Source organism: Aphelocoma coerulescens, chromosome 1, assembly GCF_041296385.1.
Source record: "Aphelocoma coerulescens isolate FSJ_1873_10779 chromosome 1, UR_Acoe_1.0, whole genome shotgun sequence".
In the NCBI taxonomy this organism is placed as follows: domain Eukaryota; kingdom Metazoa; phylum Chordata; class Aves; order Passeriformes; family Corvidae; genus Aphelocoma; species Aphelocoma coerulescens.
Window position 1 is genome coordinate 70,248,940 of NC_091013.1, and position 16,494 is coordinate 70,265,433.

Here is a 16,494-nt window from a genome sequence, read left to right on the forward strand (position 1 = left end):
TCCCACTCCAATACTTGTTATCACTTTGATCTAGGCAATTTCTCAGTGATGCTGACTGAATATTTGATATGACAGAAGACACCAAGGGCTACAAGATTTAATCCTAGCACAGCTTTTCAAATAAATACATGATGTAACCAAACCTCCTCCAGAGTTAGCTTCTTGCTGTTGCTGCAAGATTGAGTTTGGATTTAGTTTGCGCCAGTGTTTCTCTGAGATGTAATTGCCTAGAAAAATGCAGAACAGTAGTCTTTTGAGTTGATGGGATTTAAAAGGTGCATGGGTTTGAAAACAAGGACTAGATAAGGATTGTATTAGAAGTCAGATTAATGGCCAGCCCACAGTGCAGAGATCTTGGGTGAGTCTCTGTCATCAATACCTATGCCTCAGAGAAGTTATTCGGCATAGAGTTGTTAGAATAATGCAAGTGGAGTGGGGGCAGTCTGCCTTGGTGGCCCAATATTTGATAAGTTAGTGAAATCCTGTCATGGCCAGTATATGTTCAATGAAGATCACAATTTTTACAGCTCCTCTGTACAAAACCTAACATTGAACTGAAAATGGCTTAGGATGCAATCAGCTATGCTCAATATCACTGGGTCTTCCTGGGGGCACTGCTAATACCTGCGCACCATGCCAACCCAGAACAGCTGAAAAAAAAATGGATGCTTGCAAAGCTGGAAAGATTTTTGTTCCCAGTAGCACACCGTGTCAATGAATTGTGCAGTGGGAAGTCTGTAGGTATGGATCTTCCTGGGTGCTGAATGAAGCAGAGGACAAAAGACACATCTTGTAGCTTTTGTTTCAGACTGTGAGATTCTTTTGGTATTAATCATCATTTTCAGCTGCCATTTCTAAAGATGCATCTGTAAACAATGGACTTGTTAGAAAATATCTTTTTCAAGGGTGGACTTAAAAACTTTGGAAGACTTTATCAAGAAAAAGTTAAGAGCTTTTAAGTACAATATAAGCAAGTTAACAAACATTGTGTTAAAGGTCATAAAATTCCTTTCAGATTTATATGAGAAAACAATACATTATATAAAAACATAGAACAGATGACCTTTCTTCATTTAAAAGCCTCAGCAATTTCTCTTTAATGGCAACATGGTATTTGGAAATACTATCTCCTAAATAAACAATGTCATACTGCTTAACTTAAGGAAATGTACTTTGGTAACAAGAGTTTGTTGTGGTAACAAGTGCATGTTTTTCTCCCTTCCTTTTCTCTAGGAAACTTTTTGGGTGTCACTCAAACTTTACCATATACTTTCCCCAGTTTATCACAGTCTCAGTGTTGGGAAGCATATTCATACCAGATCTGGGCAGATTTGTTTTTCTGTATTGTAAACAATGTTTACAATACAGACAAATAAAACACACACAAAGAACTGGCACATGGAATTTTTACCAATGTCACAGACTCTCAACTTCTTGATTGCTGAAATTTAAAATCAGGCTGCTGCCAATCTGCTGTGGTGTCCAAGGACAGAGACGATTTTCAGATGAAACACAATTGCCAAGAGTGGTGCCATGGCACTAGACAGGGATCCACCTGCAGGGCTCTCCTCTGCCCTCCATCCCCGGGAAGCAGCCTCTGGTGTTGGATCAGAGGGAATCCTTTTAGTAGCTCTTGCTCAGTTTATACAAGAGCCTATCCCTTCAAAAGTTAAACACAGAAAAAGTCCTGAAGTTCTTCCAGCTAGAGCTCCCAGGTAGTCCTCTTTCTATGCTTTCTCCTTGGAAAATAGTCTAATATTAGCCAAGTGTTGGCACTGTTTCAGAGCACCTCTTCTCAGCTGGTGCTGAAGTAAGACATGGGAAGGACTGAGAGAGCTCCAGCTTTTCTCTGGATATCCTTGCTTCCTTCTTGGGAGATGGCATCAGCAGTTAACATTAGACAAGCAGTTCAGAGCAGACTTCTATTTGCAGCTCAGCAGTGATTCATCTCCCATTCAAATGGAATAACAGGTTGATGGGGCTGGAAGGGAAACACACAGGGTTTCAGAACAGGTGCTATGGGATGGCTATAACCTAAATACAGGATTTAAATATTTGAAAGGCTCCAAAATAACTATTTTTCTATAAAGATTTGGAGATAAAATCTGGGCTCTGACCAAGGTTAATATTGATGTAAGCATAGTCATAAACAGGATGCAGACTAAAATCTGCACAAGGTACAGGGTATTACGCTAGTCTGATGCATTTACCTCCCTGATTTTAAGATGAACTAGGAATTTTATGATGCAAGTGAGAAGGCAAGCTTTTTAAATTAATAATCTATTTTAAAATGCACTTTGTGTTAAGATCCAAATAATTCTGCAAAGAAATTATGAAAAATTTAGATAAGATCCACTTTACTGCTGACATTAAAATTGTTCTTATCTAAAGATGTCTGCCTTTATTTCAACACAAGTATTTCAAGTTGGGAAGATGTCAATTTCCATGTGGCAGGCTCCATTATGAAAAGGAAAATACATGGAGATATCAGATAAAGAAACTCCCCTGTTGTCATGGTGACAGTAATTAGCAGCAGTTAGAAGAGCAAACAATGGATTTAATGGTTTGGTCTAATAGTGACTTAATTACTTAGCAGCCTAGTTTGTCTATCAGCATTTCAATACACAGGAATAATTCAGTGCTGTGCTCCCACTACATGATGCCTTCCCTTAGCATTTTGAGTCTATTACAAGCAGAATTGCAGTAGCATCATTACCATAAATATTTTTGATTTCATACATGCTGGGCAGGCCAAGGTAAATGGTGTTCTGTAGAGATCTCACTTGAGCACCTCCCGTCACACAGCAGAGAGCCTGCTAGACAGGAGAGAGCAGACTGTGCTCATTGTACTGTGAGGGTGAAAAACAACCTGGATTCCACTGCAACTGTATCTCCTTTAAAACGAGTGGAGAATTTCAACCTAGGCCAGTCAAGGGTATATATCATGGCATGTGTCAGGAATATATTTTCTTTTGTACAGACACCGAATGCCCTTCCTTTCTCCTCCTCGTTATTCCTTCAGGCTGCAGGAATGGCAAATAACTTCACATCAGCTCTCAAGTCGATAAACTGGGTTGCAACTGCTGTTTCCCATCGGTGGAATCAGCTCAAACCAGAGGCTATGAAGCAGTGCCCTGCCACAGCTCACATCTGCCTTGTGGGAGTGAGTGCTTCAACACCGTCCTGTCCATTGTTGGTGAGATCTACGTGCTGACAGTGGCTACACGGCAGACTTACAAAGAGCCTGGCATTGCTGTCTCTTCTAGGTTTGGGATTTTTTCAGTGACCAACTGAAAATATTCTGGGTTGTGTAGACCAGGTAAATCTGTATTCACACAAGAAATGCGTATTATTGCAAACACAGTGAAAAACTACAAAATGGGTAAGTCACATAAATGTGAGGGTTTTTCTAGTCCAAGCACAACTAAACTACAATGTGAAAAACAGAAGAGGCAAGACTTGTTTATGCCTTATCACATGGTAGAAATTTGAAATGTTGTCTCTGTCAGGAGGAAGATATAACAAAGCTTGCTTAGGAACACTGAACGTATTCAAAGCTCAATATTATATCCTTCTGCACCTTCCCAAATACAGGATTTACTTCCATATTCCATGGTTTGTCAGCCAGCACGATAATTTTTGTGTTTATGAAGACGGATGACCATGACACTGATACAGCTGGAAAATAACCCAGCAAAAAGAAAGGTTGTTTTTAGCCAAATCAGTTACCTGTTCCTTCTCTGCAGAGAGACCTGTTTCAGCAAAGTAGATAAAGACTAATGTAGAGAAAGAACAAGGAGCTGATGAAAAATCAAGCAGATGTGCTCATTTCAGCGGCACTGCCACATCAAAATGTTCATTGAGTAACCTCAGATTTCATTTCTTGTCAGAATTTTCCTTTTTGTTTAGTTGCCCTTTTCTTCCTAATTTGACAATGGAGGACCTACCCACCTTTGGCCACATTTAAAGCAAACACTGAATGGTAGCTTTAGCCTCTGCTTTTTTCTCTCTTACATTTTCAGAGTTCTTTTGTTTTGGGAGTCCTGGAATTACTCAACCACCTTTTAAAAGTTTGGTATTAAGCCTATATTGATTAAAAGTTGGACAGTACTGTAAATAAATGACAGTGTTCAGCAAACTTGATTTTCCTTTTCTCAACCAAAGGAATGTGAAGGTCTCTAAGCTTTGTTAAATCAAAGTGAAATATTAATGTCTCACATCTCTTGAAGTTAGTGAGTATCTTGGCACATCCTATTGTCCATGTCTCAGGTGATCATCCTTTAAGCCTTGAAGGACTTTACTTTTCAAGTCCAAATCCATCTGGAAATCTGAGTTTGCTTTATTGTCAATTATGTCATTGTATGAGGCTGGGAACCAGGCTCAGCTACACCACCTGAAAATTCTTCAGTCATGATTTAAGAAACATGACCCACAGCTAATAATTCTTATTACTGGCTTTTCACATTCTTTGCCCAGATGGATCATCCCGTGCCCAGAGCTGATTTGACATTTTCTGGAAATCCGGGGTAAGTGAAGGACAAACCAGATTTGTTGATAAGGATATGCAGCAGTGTTCAGAAGGTGTAAAGTCTGTCCCCCAGGAGTACTTGTGAACAGTCTAAAGGAAAGCAGGGGATCTGGCCTAACCTGATGATTTTAACTTGTGCTTTTCACCTACTGCATATGCATATATAATGAAGTATTTTTTGCCAGCTCCATGAATGGAGTAACCTCACAAGAAGCAAATAGACGTGATACATCAGCAAAAGTTTAAAATGTGCTGCTTTCAAATGCTGAACTTTTTGTTCAAGGAGACACATTTGCACTCTGAGTATATGTAATGCATTCCACGTTTTCACTGCCTGAAGAGAGAAATCATACTCACTTTCCCAGTGTATTCATTTTATTTGAGATTTAACATCAACAAACAACAGAAGTCATCCCCTCTGCCATATACTGATAGATTTTTTATTGTTAACATGATGAAGCCATTGCTGAATTACTGAAATTGGTAGGATTTTTCCCACTTGCAGTAATGGAAAGAGAATTGCCACTCTTTTTGTCCCTTTGACTAAGGAATTGCTTTGAATCATAATGCAGGACTGACTTCCTATATATGGCTTTACCTCTGTCAGGGTGGTTTTTTCCTTTATATAGAAAAATCATGTTCTCAGTTAGTAAAGTCTTGTATATACTGGGCTCTTGTACTCTGAGATGGCCAAGGGATAAGAAGCAGCTTTTTCTGTTAATATAGATATGAAATTCTTTCCTGAAAATGCAAAGGTGAAGACACCATATTTGCCTCTCCCGAGCGTCAGACACTCAAGTCAGTATTTTTATTACTGAAATATTTTATTAGTGAAATACTATATTACTGAAATATCTGATCAGACTCTTCAGCCCAGTGGGAAAAAGGGTTCCTGGAGTAAAGAGCATCAAATGGCTTTCCTAGTTATTAATACCAGTATACAAAAACTAACTTTGCTTTAGTCTGTGATTTTTTAGTCTTGTGGTAATTTAACAGAAAAAGAGAGGGAAACCTAAGGGTCATAAATGTGAATAGTTCTGATTTACACTGTCTGAGAAAACAGTCTGTGTAATTGCAAATAGTATAATTCTTAAAATTTACAAAGTGAAAGAGTCTCTTAGGAGAAAAAAAGAAATCCAAATAAAAGCTCTGGGAGAGTTTCCTTACTCAGTAAGTTTCTGTCTTTATGGTAAAATTCAAAGAGATACTGAGCAAGAAGAAACCAAGAGTTAATTTCAGATCTCAGTGTAGTTACTTTGCAATGCTCTGCCAATTTATATGGGCATAATATTGCCCTGCCATAATGACAAAGTTTCCTTATGCCGTAAAGAAACTCCATGTTTCCATGCAGCCTGAGTTATTACTGCATAACACAGAGTTCTGTCAGACAGGTATGGCACCACTACCTTCCCATCATCCTATATTCCATTTTTCCAAAGGATCAATCAGGATTATTTTCTAAAAGTTTTTTAATGTTTTCCAACAAGAAGGAACTGAGGTCAGAAAATTCCCTTAAAGAAGGCAGTGTTAGAGGCACAACAAGAAATCTGTCCCAGTGGAAAGCAGAGTATAATGAGGTCTGGTATGACAGGAACTCTTTAATGCCATAGAAATTGAAAAGAAATCAGCAAAAACCATGACTGTTAATAATTACATGGCATGGTGTGAAGAACCTGTCCTGGGTTGAGGTGTATTCTATTACCATCCTCATGAGCTGTTGAAATCAGGTGGGGCAGTGTTTCCTTGCCTCCTCCCCCCAGACTATCTTTCTGTTAATGGCCCATCATTGTCCTGCTGCATGACTCAGAGATAACTCCCTCCCGATTATCTTCTGTTAACGAGCCTAATCAACACCTGGCCTCATGACTCATTACCCCATTGTGAGATGCTCCACCCAGAGGGAGGAACCAAGCATCCCATCATGGATATAACTGGGACTCTGAGCATCAAAGGGACTGGCTCCACTGGATTTCCAGAGGACAGGAGCGACACAGCCACTGCTGGACTTTGCTGAGGAAGAGCAGACCCCTTCTACTACAGGATCACCACTTCAGAGGACTGCAGCCACCATTCCACCAGACTGCTACCACTACCCTGCCTAACAGGGATTCAGGTTGTATCTTGGCTCTGTCAGTGTTTTCTTTTACTTTCTTTTCCTTTTCTTTAATTTCCATTAAATTGTTATTCTGACTTGGTGCCTCTCACTGGTTTATTTTCAAACTAGTACAGAACCAAAATCAGGATGACTACAAAATAACATTAATTTGAACTAGACTAAGCTTTTATAAATGTATACATAGCAAGAGGGAAACAAAAAAGAAAGAAGAGCAAATTAGAGATGAGAAGGAAACCTGAATTTTTCTTTGGTCTTTACAAAAAGTTAGTAACAGTCACCAACAATAGAGTTTTAACCAGAGAACAGGAGTTTGGACTACATAAAGTGAAAGAACATTTTAAAGAATATTTATATAAATGTGGTTACACAAATTGCTAGGAAATCATGAAATTAATCTTAAACTACTGTGAACTAGCAGATTATATTTAAGATGTCTAGCAAGTGAAGAAAAGCAAACATAATACTTGTTTCCAAAAGAGAGACAAAGGACATTAAGGAAAAGCCAGGCCAACTCAGATTTATGCAAGGATAGTAGAATAAATAATTTAAACAATCTAATTTAAATAAAATAAATTATTTAAGTCTACATTGTTTAAACCCACAGAATACTAATGTAATGGGAAACAGCCAATATGGGTTTGTCAGGAGCGAGCCAATCTGTTTTCTGTTTTTGACAGGGTAATCATCCCAATAGACAGGGCAGCAGGAGAAGACATGATCTATCTTGACTCCTGTGTCAACGTTGCAAATAAAGTAAGTAAATGGAGCTAAGAATATGAAAAAAATCATTCTCAAAATTAATCAGTGCTTCACTCTCCAAAAAAAGACGCATTTCAAAGGGCATGCTCTTGTGAACCACCCTACATCTATTTCTATTCAAAATTGTAATTAATAACTTTGATGGCTGCTAGAGAGCATACTGTACAATTTGTGAATGGTTCCTATATAGGAGGAGTTGGAATTCTATCAGAAGATGGGATTTGACAAAGGCAAATGAAGGAGGATTCTCTGGAATCAAGAAGGCATACAGAAACCTTCGAAAGGGACATACTATGCTTGGCAATGAACAAAGTGGGAAATAATGACCAAATAATGACCAGGCAAGATGGACCACAGGGCCAAAAATGTGCAAGTAGTGTCATGCTGCTACAAAATCAGGCAAACAGAGCAGTTTCATGGAAGTCAGAAAAATGAGTCACTCTCCTGTGCTTGGTATGTTTGAGATCTTAGGTGGAATAGCCTATCTGCTTTTGGGGACCATGCTTAGAAAGTTTGCAATCTGTATTGAGATATTTTAAATAACTGATGTTTAGAAAATCTAAATTATTAGAAGAAGCTGAAGGAATTGGATTTTGTTAATCAAGAAAGAAAAAAAATAAAAGACTGAAGGAAACATAATAGTCTTCAAATAGATAAATAACTTCTAGAGAAAGCTGTTCTTTATTTGACATAGAAAGAAAAAAATATAATCATCTTGCTCTGCAGCAAAGGTTATTTACCTCAGATATTAAGAGGATTTTAAGAGCAGATTAGAGGAAATTGGTTCACATTTGGGCCAAGTGTTTAAGTATTCCATGGAGACAGAAAATGAATAACTTGTATTTTCTGCATCTATTGTAATGTAAAGACCATCTGAGCTTTTTGAGAAAAATCCATTGACTCTCCTATTACCAGTTGCTGCCTAATGTTAATACAGCTCCTCTCACAGCAGTGAACCCTCTTCCCTGGTGGAAGTCAGATGTGCAAAATATTAACAAAATCTGAATATCACAAGAGGTCTTAGAGACATGGGAGAAATACCACCCATTGTGAGAGTTTCTGGTTTTGATGAGGTGACCCACAGAGTACCTCTGCTGCTTCTGAGACATCTGCCAGCCCTGATTTCAGCTTTGACCTCACCACTGTTAGTGTTTTATTCAAAGTGAATAATGCAGTTATTTTCAAGCTAGTAATCACAAATTCTTAGAGATGCAAAGAAGCTCCATAGGAGCTGCAGGCTTTTCTGTCATTTCCACAGTTTTTTTCTCTCAACTTGTTCAGCTGACAGTGTTGTCTGTTTAGGCAATTATCACACACAGCAAGGATTTCTATCTCAACTAAATCAGGAGCTCTGTGTTTCTTGCATTGATATTTTCATGCTGGTTATATCTTCTTTATCAAAAATATCCTAACTTTATTTCCAGTGTATAATACAGTTATCCCAGGATGTGTTCAGGTCAGAAAACTAGACTCTGCTGGGGTTTTTTTTACTTAGAAAAACAAACATTGCAGCAGAAGGAACTCTTTCCCTTATGGTTCACTCATCTGCTACAAGTTACTGGAGTGCAGAACTGGTGCAAACTCCAAATACACCCTTATATTTAGTCTAATTTTCACAGTAACAGCCAGCAGCCTGCTTATCACTTTTAAAAAGAATAATTTATTTTAGACCACAATCTGTGGCCTTATCACTGTCACCATGTTGACAGTATATCTGTCTTAAATCTCACCTACATGTCCTTAACAGCGTTACCTGGCTGCAAGGTCTTGGCTAGCTGCTGGATGTCAATAACAGAGGTGACAGGTTCCCAGCAGCTGCACAAGCTGCCTGTGTACAGCTGTTTTCCTCTGCTCTCTCGGGGTGCAGAGCAACACAGCTGAGGCTGTGGAAGGAGGGATGGCTGAGCAGCTTCCACGTGACAGTTTTGTCAGGATTGTGCTGTCACCTGAGAGTGGAGTTCTCTAGCAGGAGGGTTTCACACTGTAAGCCAAAAGCTTATCCTATTGAATAAGACGTGATCCAGAATGGATCAAGAACAGTGTCCAGGCACCTGACCTGGGTGCACATTTAAACCTTCTTCACTAAATACAGATCACTGGCACCAAGGTCTCTTTGGGGTTGGTGTCTAACAGACTGCTACAGAGATTTTGCTTTTTTTTCTCTTTCCAGGACAGCCAAGTCCTCAGGACTTTCACCCAGAAAGCAGAAGAGCTCAATTTACCTCCTTCCACAGCTGGAGGGGTTTCAAACCCACATTTTTACTACACAGGGATGGGCACCAGTCCTTCAACACTCAACTGATGAAGTGGGGAAACCACCACCATCATCCCTTGAAACCTGCATCCAAATAGCCCAAAGGAGGTGGAAGAGGAGCCTAATCCTGTAGCCCAGCACATAGAAGCACACCTGTGAGGGAAGGAGAGGCAGCTGTTGCCTGCATTATTTTCTCTCTATGCAATGACAACTAATATAAAGTACATAATCAAGATTAAATGGTGCTTGAAGGCAGACAGAGCCACCTCTGAGAGCACACCCAGGTGAACCCAAGGTACTGCAGCTAGTGAGACTGGGACAACAGCTCCAGGAAAAGCCACGCTGCTCTGGGGAGGGAAGAGGGGAGAAGTAATCCAGGGTAGGCACCTCGAGGATGGCACAAAGCAGGGGAGAGGGATGACTTGATGAAGACTGCTCTATTTGGTCTTATTTTATTACCTTCTCTTGCTGGTTTTAATTACAGGTGTCCCCACTTTTATGCTGCTGTGACACACATTTCAGAATTGTCTTCAATAAACACAGAAGTAATCCAGCTGAAACAGTGTAGCTATTCAAATGCTTAAAATAAAGCATATGATTCCTGAATCAAGACTTTATTAAGTTAATTAAATTTCATAATTATGACAGTTCTTATAAAGGCAGCATCCTTATTTTCCAATGTTAACCATAAGTGTGCAAAAATAAAAGAACGAACAGATTTTCCATCCTAAGTAATTAATGAGTTCTGTTTTCAACAGGAAAAAGTTTTCATGGAAACACTGTTTGAAGTTTATTCAGTTATGCTTTTAAATAATTCTTTGGTATATTAGTATTTTTCCTCCTCTTTTTATTTTTGATGTCACCATAATGGAGAGACTAAAGTAACATTTAGCTTAGAACCATGTCTTTATATATGTTCCAATTGTTCCCATTATTGCAGCTGACAGAGATAAAGTGGCATCTGAAGTGTATATATAGTATATACAAAAGAGTCTCTGAGATAAAGATTCTGTGATCCTTAAATACTTTCCAAATGTCTCCAAAGTGATTTAACTTCAATAAAGAAATTTAACAGAGAAAAGCAATTTCTGATTACACAGATCCCTTTTTTGCCATTTAACAGGGTTTAAATTGAATCACTGACCTGAAATATTAATTCTGAAAGTGACTTGCAAAAAAATTCAGAAATGTTGTTGATGCTTTCAGCTTTGTTCTCTGAAAACAGCTGAATGACACAAAAATGTATCTAGCATTTTCTGCTTGTTCTAAATAATCCCTTTTAGTAGGATTAGTCACAGTATTCAATTAAGAGAAGGAGCAATTAATTATATTCTTGTGAAATGAAGAAGAGAAGAATCTTTGAAACATTCTTTCCTCCTCACCTTCTCCATTTAAAATATAAAATTGTATTATTTACTTGTCAGCTATGGAAAAATTTTCAGTCCTCAATTTCAACAAAAGCGGTGGGAATGAGCAGTATATGACACAAAATTAATTTGGATTGACTTTCTGGTATGGTAGAGGAATTCATTGCCAAACTGAAAAGGATGCTTGATTTAAAACAACCAATAACCTGTGAAGCAAGGCTTTGCTGCTGCAAAGAGCTGTCAGTGGTTTTGGTCAAGCACTTGTGCTCAACCCAAACAATTTTTTAATTTTTTTTTGCAATGGTTTGTTTGGATGTTTGAAAATTTGAAAGTAGTTCTACTTGTCCTCATCACCATGGCATGATTTTGGTTAGTATGATAATGATATAATGTTCATTAAAGCCCCTAAGGGGTTTTTCTACCTTTTGTTACAAGGCTTGCATAACAGCTAAAAAGGTCTAAATATTCCTCTGTGGAGAAAATAGCATGAGGATAAACTTCTGGAAGAAACAACAGTAGGTAGACAGCTGCAAAGGAGACTAGTGTAATAATACAGATGTATCACCAACTCTTTGATAGGCTTGGAGAAAATGACCACATTATTAAAAGAGACCACGGGGGCAGTGGGGGCAGAAAACACAATACTGAGAAACCACAACTTTCTATATGTAGGTTGTGTAAATGGTACAACAGGGCACAAAGACTCTTGAAAAGATTAATCTGAGAAACCTCCGAAAGGGAAAAAGCTCTTATTAGTCTGAAACAGTGCATCAGGCCCACATCAATAATAACTGTGCAAGAACCACATCCTCTCACTAAATTTAATGGGACTGTAATCAAACCACCTGCTAGGAACAAAAAACGCTTTAAAAAATTCACTGCATAAAAGTTTACTACCAGAAAGGAAGAAACTCTCAAGGAAAACTGGAAGGGAAACCTAGAAGGGTAAAATGCTGGTAGAGGAGTGTGAAAGTGGTGGTGGACTCAATGCCAAATTCTCAGCATATGTGTATGGCACCTATATAAAGACTGCTGTTCAAAAGATACCAATTTATAATTACAAAAGAAATTACTAGGCTACTGATAAAGCTTGCTGGTGACACAGAGTTACTCAGGATTACTGGCTGCAAGATGTTGCAAGAAAAATTCTCACATTAAATAATGACTGAGTGAAAAATCTCAGAAAAGTATTTGCAGATAAATGCCAGGCTATGTGCATAGAAAAAAAATAACTAAGGGTACACAGAGGTACCCTCTGTTCTTGTTCAGGAAAGCTATTGAAATCATGATAAGACACATCTTCATTGCCTTGAAAAGTATTAGGTGAGTGTTCTAACCTGGTCAAGAAAGTATTCAAATTTAAAGAAAAAAATTAAAATGCAAAAGAATGGTAGAAGATAAACACTTGATGCATCCATATCTTGAATACTTCATGAAATTCAGGCTTTCTCTATCTCTGGAAGGAGGTGAACCACTAAAGATCTCTATAATGATCAAAGGTGCAAAGTGATTATGTATGAGGACAGATTAATGGGCTATGACTCTTTATCTAATTAAATAGAACGTCATCACAAAAGTCTTAAAGGAAGTGTGCTACTGAAGGACACAAACTATTAAATTAGCGAACAAGGAGTAAATTTCTGTGCTTTATTGCAACAGGAGAGCCACTGGGAAAGATTTTAAACAGAAAAAAAAATTATAAAACATATATAATTGAATTGTAAGTTAGTTTGACATGTGAATTTGTGTAATCAGAAGTACAAGTCAGTCCAAGAAAGTATCCATGGAGGACAGATCAATCTCTGGCTATCAGGTACAGCTCTTAGGCTGCCAACCGCAGGAGGCAAGGGAAGAGAGCATCACTATTCTTCCCTACTTTTTTTCCTGTACCTCTGGTGCTGGCTACTGCCATAGCCCCATGCTGGAATGGTATGTGCTCTGACCCAGAGTAAGTTTCCTCTGTCCTGATACAGTTTCCACCACCTGCAAGTTTCTGTTTTCATTGCAATCTAGGACAAAGCTACTTTTCATTTATGACAAATGCACTTTCAAACATCTGGACCCTTGTTTTATAGTGTTTGGATGGTGGAAAATCACCTGAAAATAAATTGAATTGCTGGTGAAATATTGTTCTAGGGGTAGGACTGAAGGACCAGGAAGACCTTATTGTCTTTCAATTATTAAAGGAGCCTTGAAAGAAAGATGGAGAAGGACTTTTTTAAACTTAAATAGGATACATTTACATTAGATAATTGGAACAAATGTTTTATGATGAGGGTGGTAAGGCACTGGAATAGATTGCCCAGAGAAGTTCTGGATGTCCTCTCCCTGGAAGCGCTCAAGGCCAGGTCAGCTGGGGCTCTAAGCAACCTGGTCTAGTGGAAGATGTCCCTGTCCATGGTGGGGGGATTGGAAGTAGATGATCTTCAGGTTCCTTCCAAGCCAAACTATCCTATGATTCTGTGAAATATCATCTCCAGTGCCTTTGACTCATCAGTATGAGAGGAGTTGCAGGAGAAGCAGATCTGAACTGTTTCCACTGGAGGGGAGGGAAGCAGGCTCATGTCACTGCTGGACTGCAGTCAGGCCTTTGGTGTTTGTGCCTCACTGCCAGCTCAGCTCCATCTCTGAAGCAGCACCTACACTGCCCAATGCAACTTGAGCAGTTTAAACAATTTCAATAGACAACGACTTTGATGTCAAGGAAAAGAAAAAAATTTTTTTTGTGAGCTGCCTGTTTTAGGTGAATGTGACTTCATGGTGGTCTTGGAGCCTCACAAGCTTGGCTTTGATTAAAAATAGTCATGTGCAGTAATTCACATGATAATATATGTTTTCTGGAGAGTGTGATATTGCCCCATGCAAATGCTCTGTTTCCTAGATTTATGCATTTTTTTTAATGGACTACATCACACATAGGTTTTAAAGTTACCTGACAAATTTATCTTGACAACACTTAAGTATTGTTCAGTGTGAGATTGTAATAATAAACTGTAATTTCCTAAACGATATTTGATACATTTTTAATTTAAAAGGCCATAATATTTCAGTATCAACATCTCAGCTACTTCTAGAAGACCTAAGCTTTTGGAATTGATTTCTGTTGGTCTCAGACAAGTAAAACCTACAGGCAGAGCAGTCAAATAACTGAATGTTAAAACATCCTATTTCTTCAAAGCTTGCCTTTTGATCCTCACATTGCCATTGAGACTCTGAATGCATCATTCATTGCAGTGTTTTCCTATGATAGCTGGACTGCATGCTGTTATTCTTTTAATTGTAAAGTGTCTCTTTTTCTGAGGCAAAATGGATCTGATGGTGAACGGCTGCCCTGACAGGCACTTAGAGGCTGCACATACAGAGCTTCTGCTAGCATTTTCTATACTCATGTTTCTAGAAAGAATCAAGCCTGCACTTTATTTATTTTTCCTTGAAAGACACACTATTTCTCTGTGGAAGCCAACATTTCAAAAGCTTAACCAAAAGGTGGCTTGTCATTGTAACCTGAAGTGGTATGTGTAGAAATGTCTGCTTGATCTAGCACAGGCATTTTCACTGAGGGAAATAAAAGGTTGGATAATTATCCTTAATTCTATTGCTTTTTGTTTTCGTTGTCTTTAATATGTGTCCTTTCCTTTCCAGCACTATTACAGGATTTATTTGTCTTTTAACATTCTTTTGATGTAGTTGAACCTTTGCTGGAGTCCCTGCTGTGCACCAAGACCTAATTGGCCTTGATGTTTGTTGTGAACTGCTCCAGAGCTGCTCTGCCTGAGAGCAGGAGTCAACCTGCAGCACTGTCACTCTGAAAATTCCTGCCAAAGTCTGAGACCAATTGCCCTTTCTGAGGCAAAAATTTTTACTGGAATGAGAGTGAAATTTAAACTGGGTTCTGACTCAAGGGAAATTGTATTTCTTGAGTTTCACCATCCTACTGATGAGGTGTTCTCCACATCTTGCGTGTTTGTCTGCCAGGGGGTGGGTATCACACAGGAGTGAGATAATCTAATTATTTGTTTTAATTATATGTGTTTGTTACTGGGAAGAAGTAGACAAATGCTAATTGACCAAGTGTTTTTCACCCATATGTTGATTCAACATTCCAGGTTGCTTTGCCACTGACCAGGTGGTAGCCATTCACTGAGAAAAGAAGTTTTTGTTGTTTATTGCCAGCCTGCCAGATGTCAGTTGTTTCAACATTTCTAAATTCTGCTGTTTTTAAAATATGTCAGTGTGGTAGGGACTCTTTGGAGTTAAAGTTAGTACAATGTCAGAGATGATAAAGGTAGTACAACTACACGTAGCACAACGAAGATAAATGATGTACTCCTGTGGTGCAAACCACCGGCTTCCAGTGTGTCAGAGCCAGTCCCTGTCCTTATACTCTGTATTCATTAGCGCCTCAAGGGATACTTATTCACCTTATCTGTTCTGTTCTAGTGATACACCATTTTTCAACTGGAAGAGAGGTGCACGCAAGTGATAAAAGAGATGGCTCACATCTTGAGAGTAGGAGGCCAGCTAATGATATATGTGTGGGCAATGGAGCAAAAATGGGGAAGATTTGAAAAGCAAGACAACTTTGTTCCTTAGAAACCTTCACCTCCTTCCTGCTCCTCAGTTGAGCCTTGCTCACATGGAGTACAAAAATCAATTCTTCACAAGGACAAAGAACTGGCTTTGAAACAGCCCTGTCATAAGTTGGATGGGACTTCAGAGCTATGCAGGACAGCAAGGAGCTCATCCTGCAGAGGGGAGAAAAAAAGCACTGTGCACAGTGTCAGAGAAATCTCTGAGATGGTTTCTGTTCTCAAGATCACTTGAATCAGTATTAGATGTGGGTGATCAATGGCACCAAGAAGGGCTCATTAGTTACAGCAATTACAGCATTGAGCTGAATGAATTAAAAAGGGAGGAAAAAGTTGAAAAAAAACCCAGAGAGCATGCCTCTCTGAAACGTGCTTCTCACTTTTCCTACATTGCAAACTGAGTGTTTAAAATACAACAACTTTTGAAGTGGCTGTTAAACCTGTGCTGCCCATGTCACCACGCTGCTCAAAGGCTTTCAGAAGTTGCTAGTCAGAGTTAGGGCAAACAACTGCACAGCTCCCTACGGCTGCAGGCAGTCATCATGGCTGCAGCAGAGTGTATTTATTTACCTGACCTGATTTCATATCAGAAAGAATTAGCTGTCAGACAACAACTTAAAATAGACCATCACCCAAACCAAGGAGCTTTCTTGCTAACCTCAGAGCAAAAGCACAATGGGCTCTTCTATGCAGAAAAAAATCAGGGAGAGTGCCCTGACCATGCATAGCCAACAGCAGACAGGTCCTGGTGGGGCTTAAACGAGGTACTGCCACATTTCTAAAGACAAGAAACTGGCCAAGCTGATAGAGTGACATATTCCTGATCTAGGCATTACTCATTTGTACTTTGACCACACCAACTGCTGCATGATCACAGAAAA

The 16,494-nt window shown here is 38.9% G+C and overlaps 1 long non-coding RNA gene across 1 annotated transcript; it reads left to right on the top strand.

The window, feature by feature from the left end:
• The first annotated feature begins 6,541 nt into the window (after positions 1-6,541).
• On the top strand, positions 6,542-10,744 carry LOC138118990 (uncharacterized). Its single transcript, XR_011155350.1, has 3 exons — positions 6,542-6,641; positions 7,322-7,397; positions 9,574-10,744. It is a non-coding gene; the product is annotated as an uncharacterized lncRNA (long non-coding RNA).
• The last annotated feature ends 5,750 nt before the right edge of the window (positions 10,745-16,494 follow it).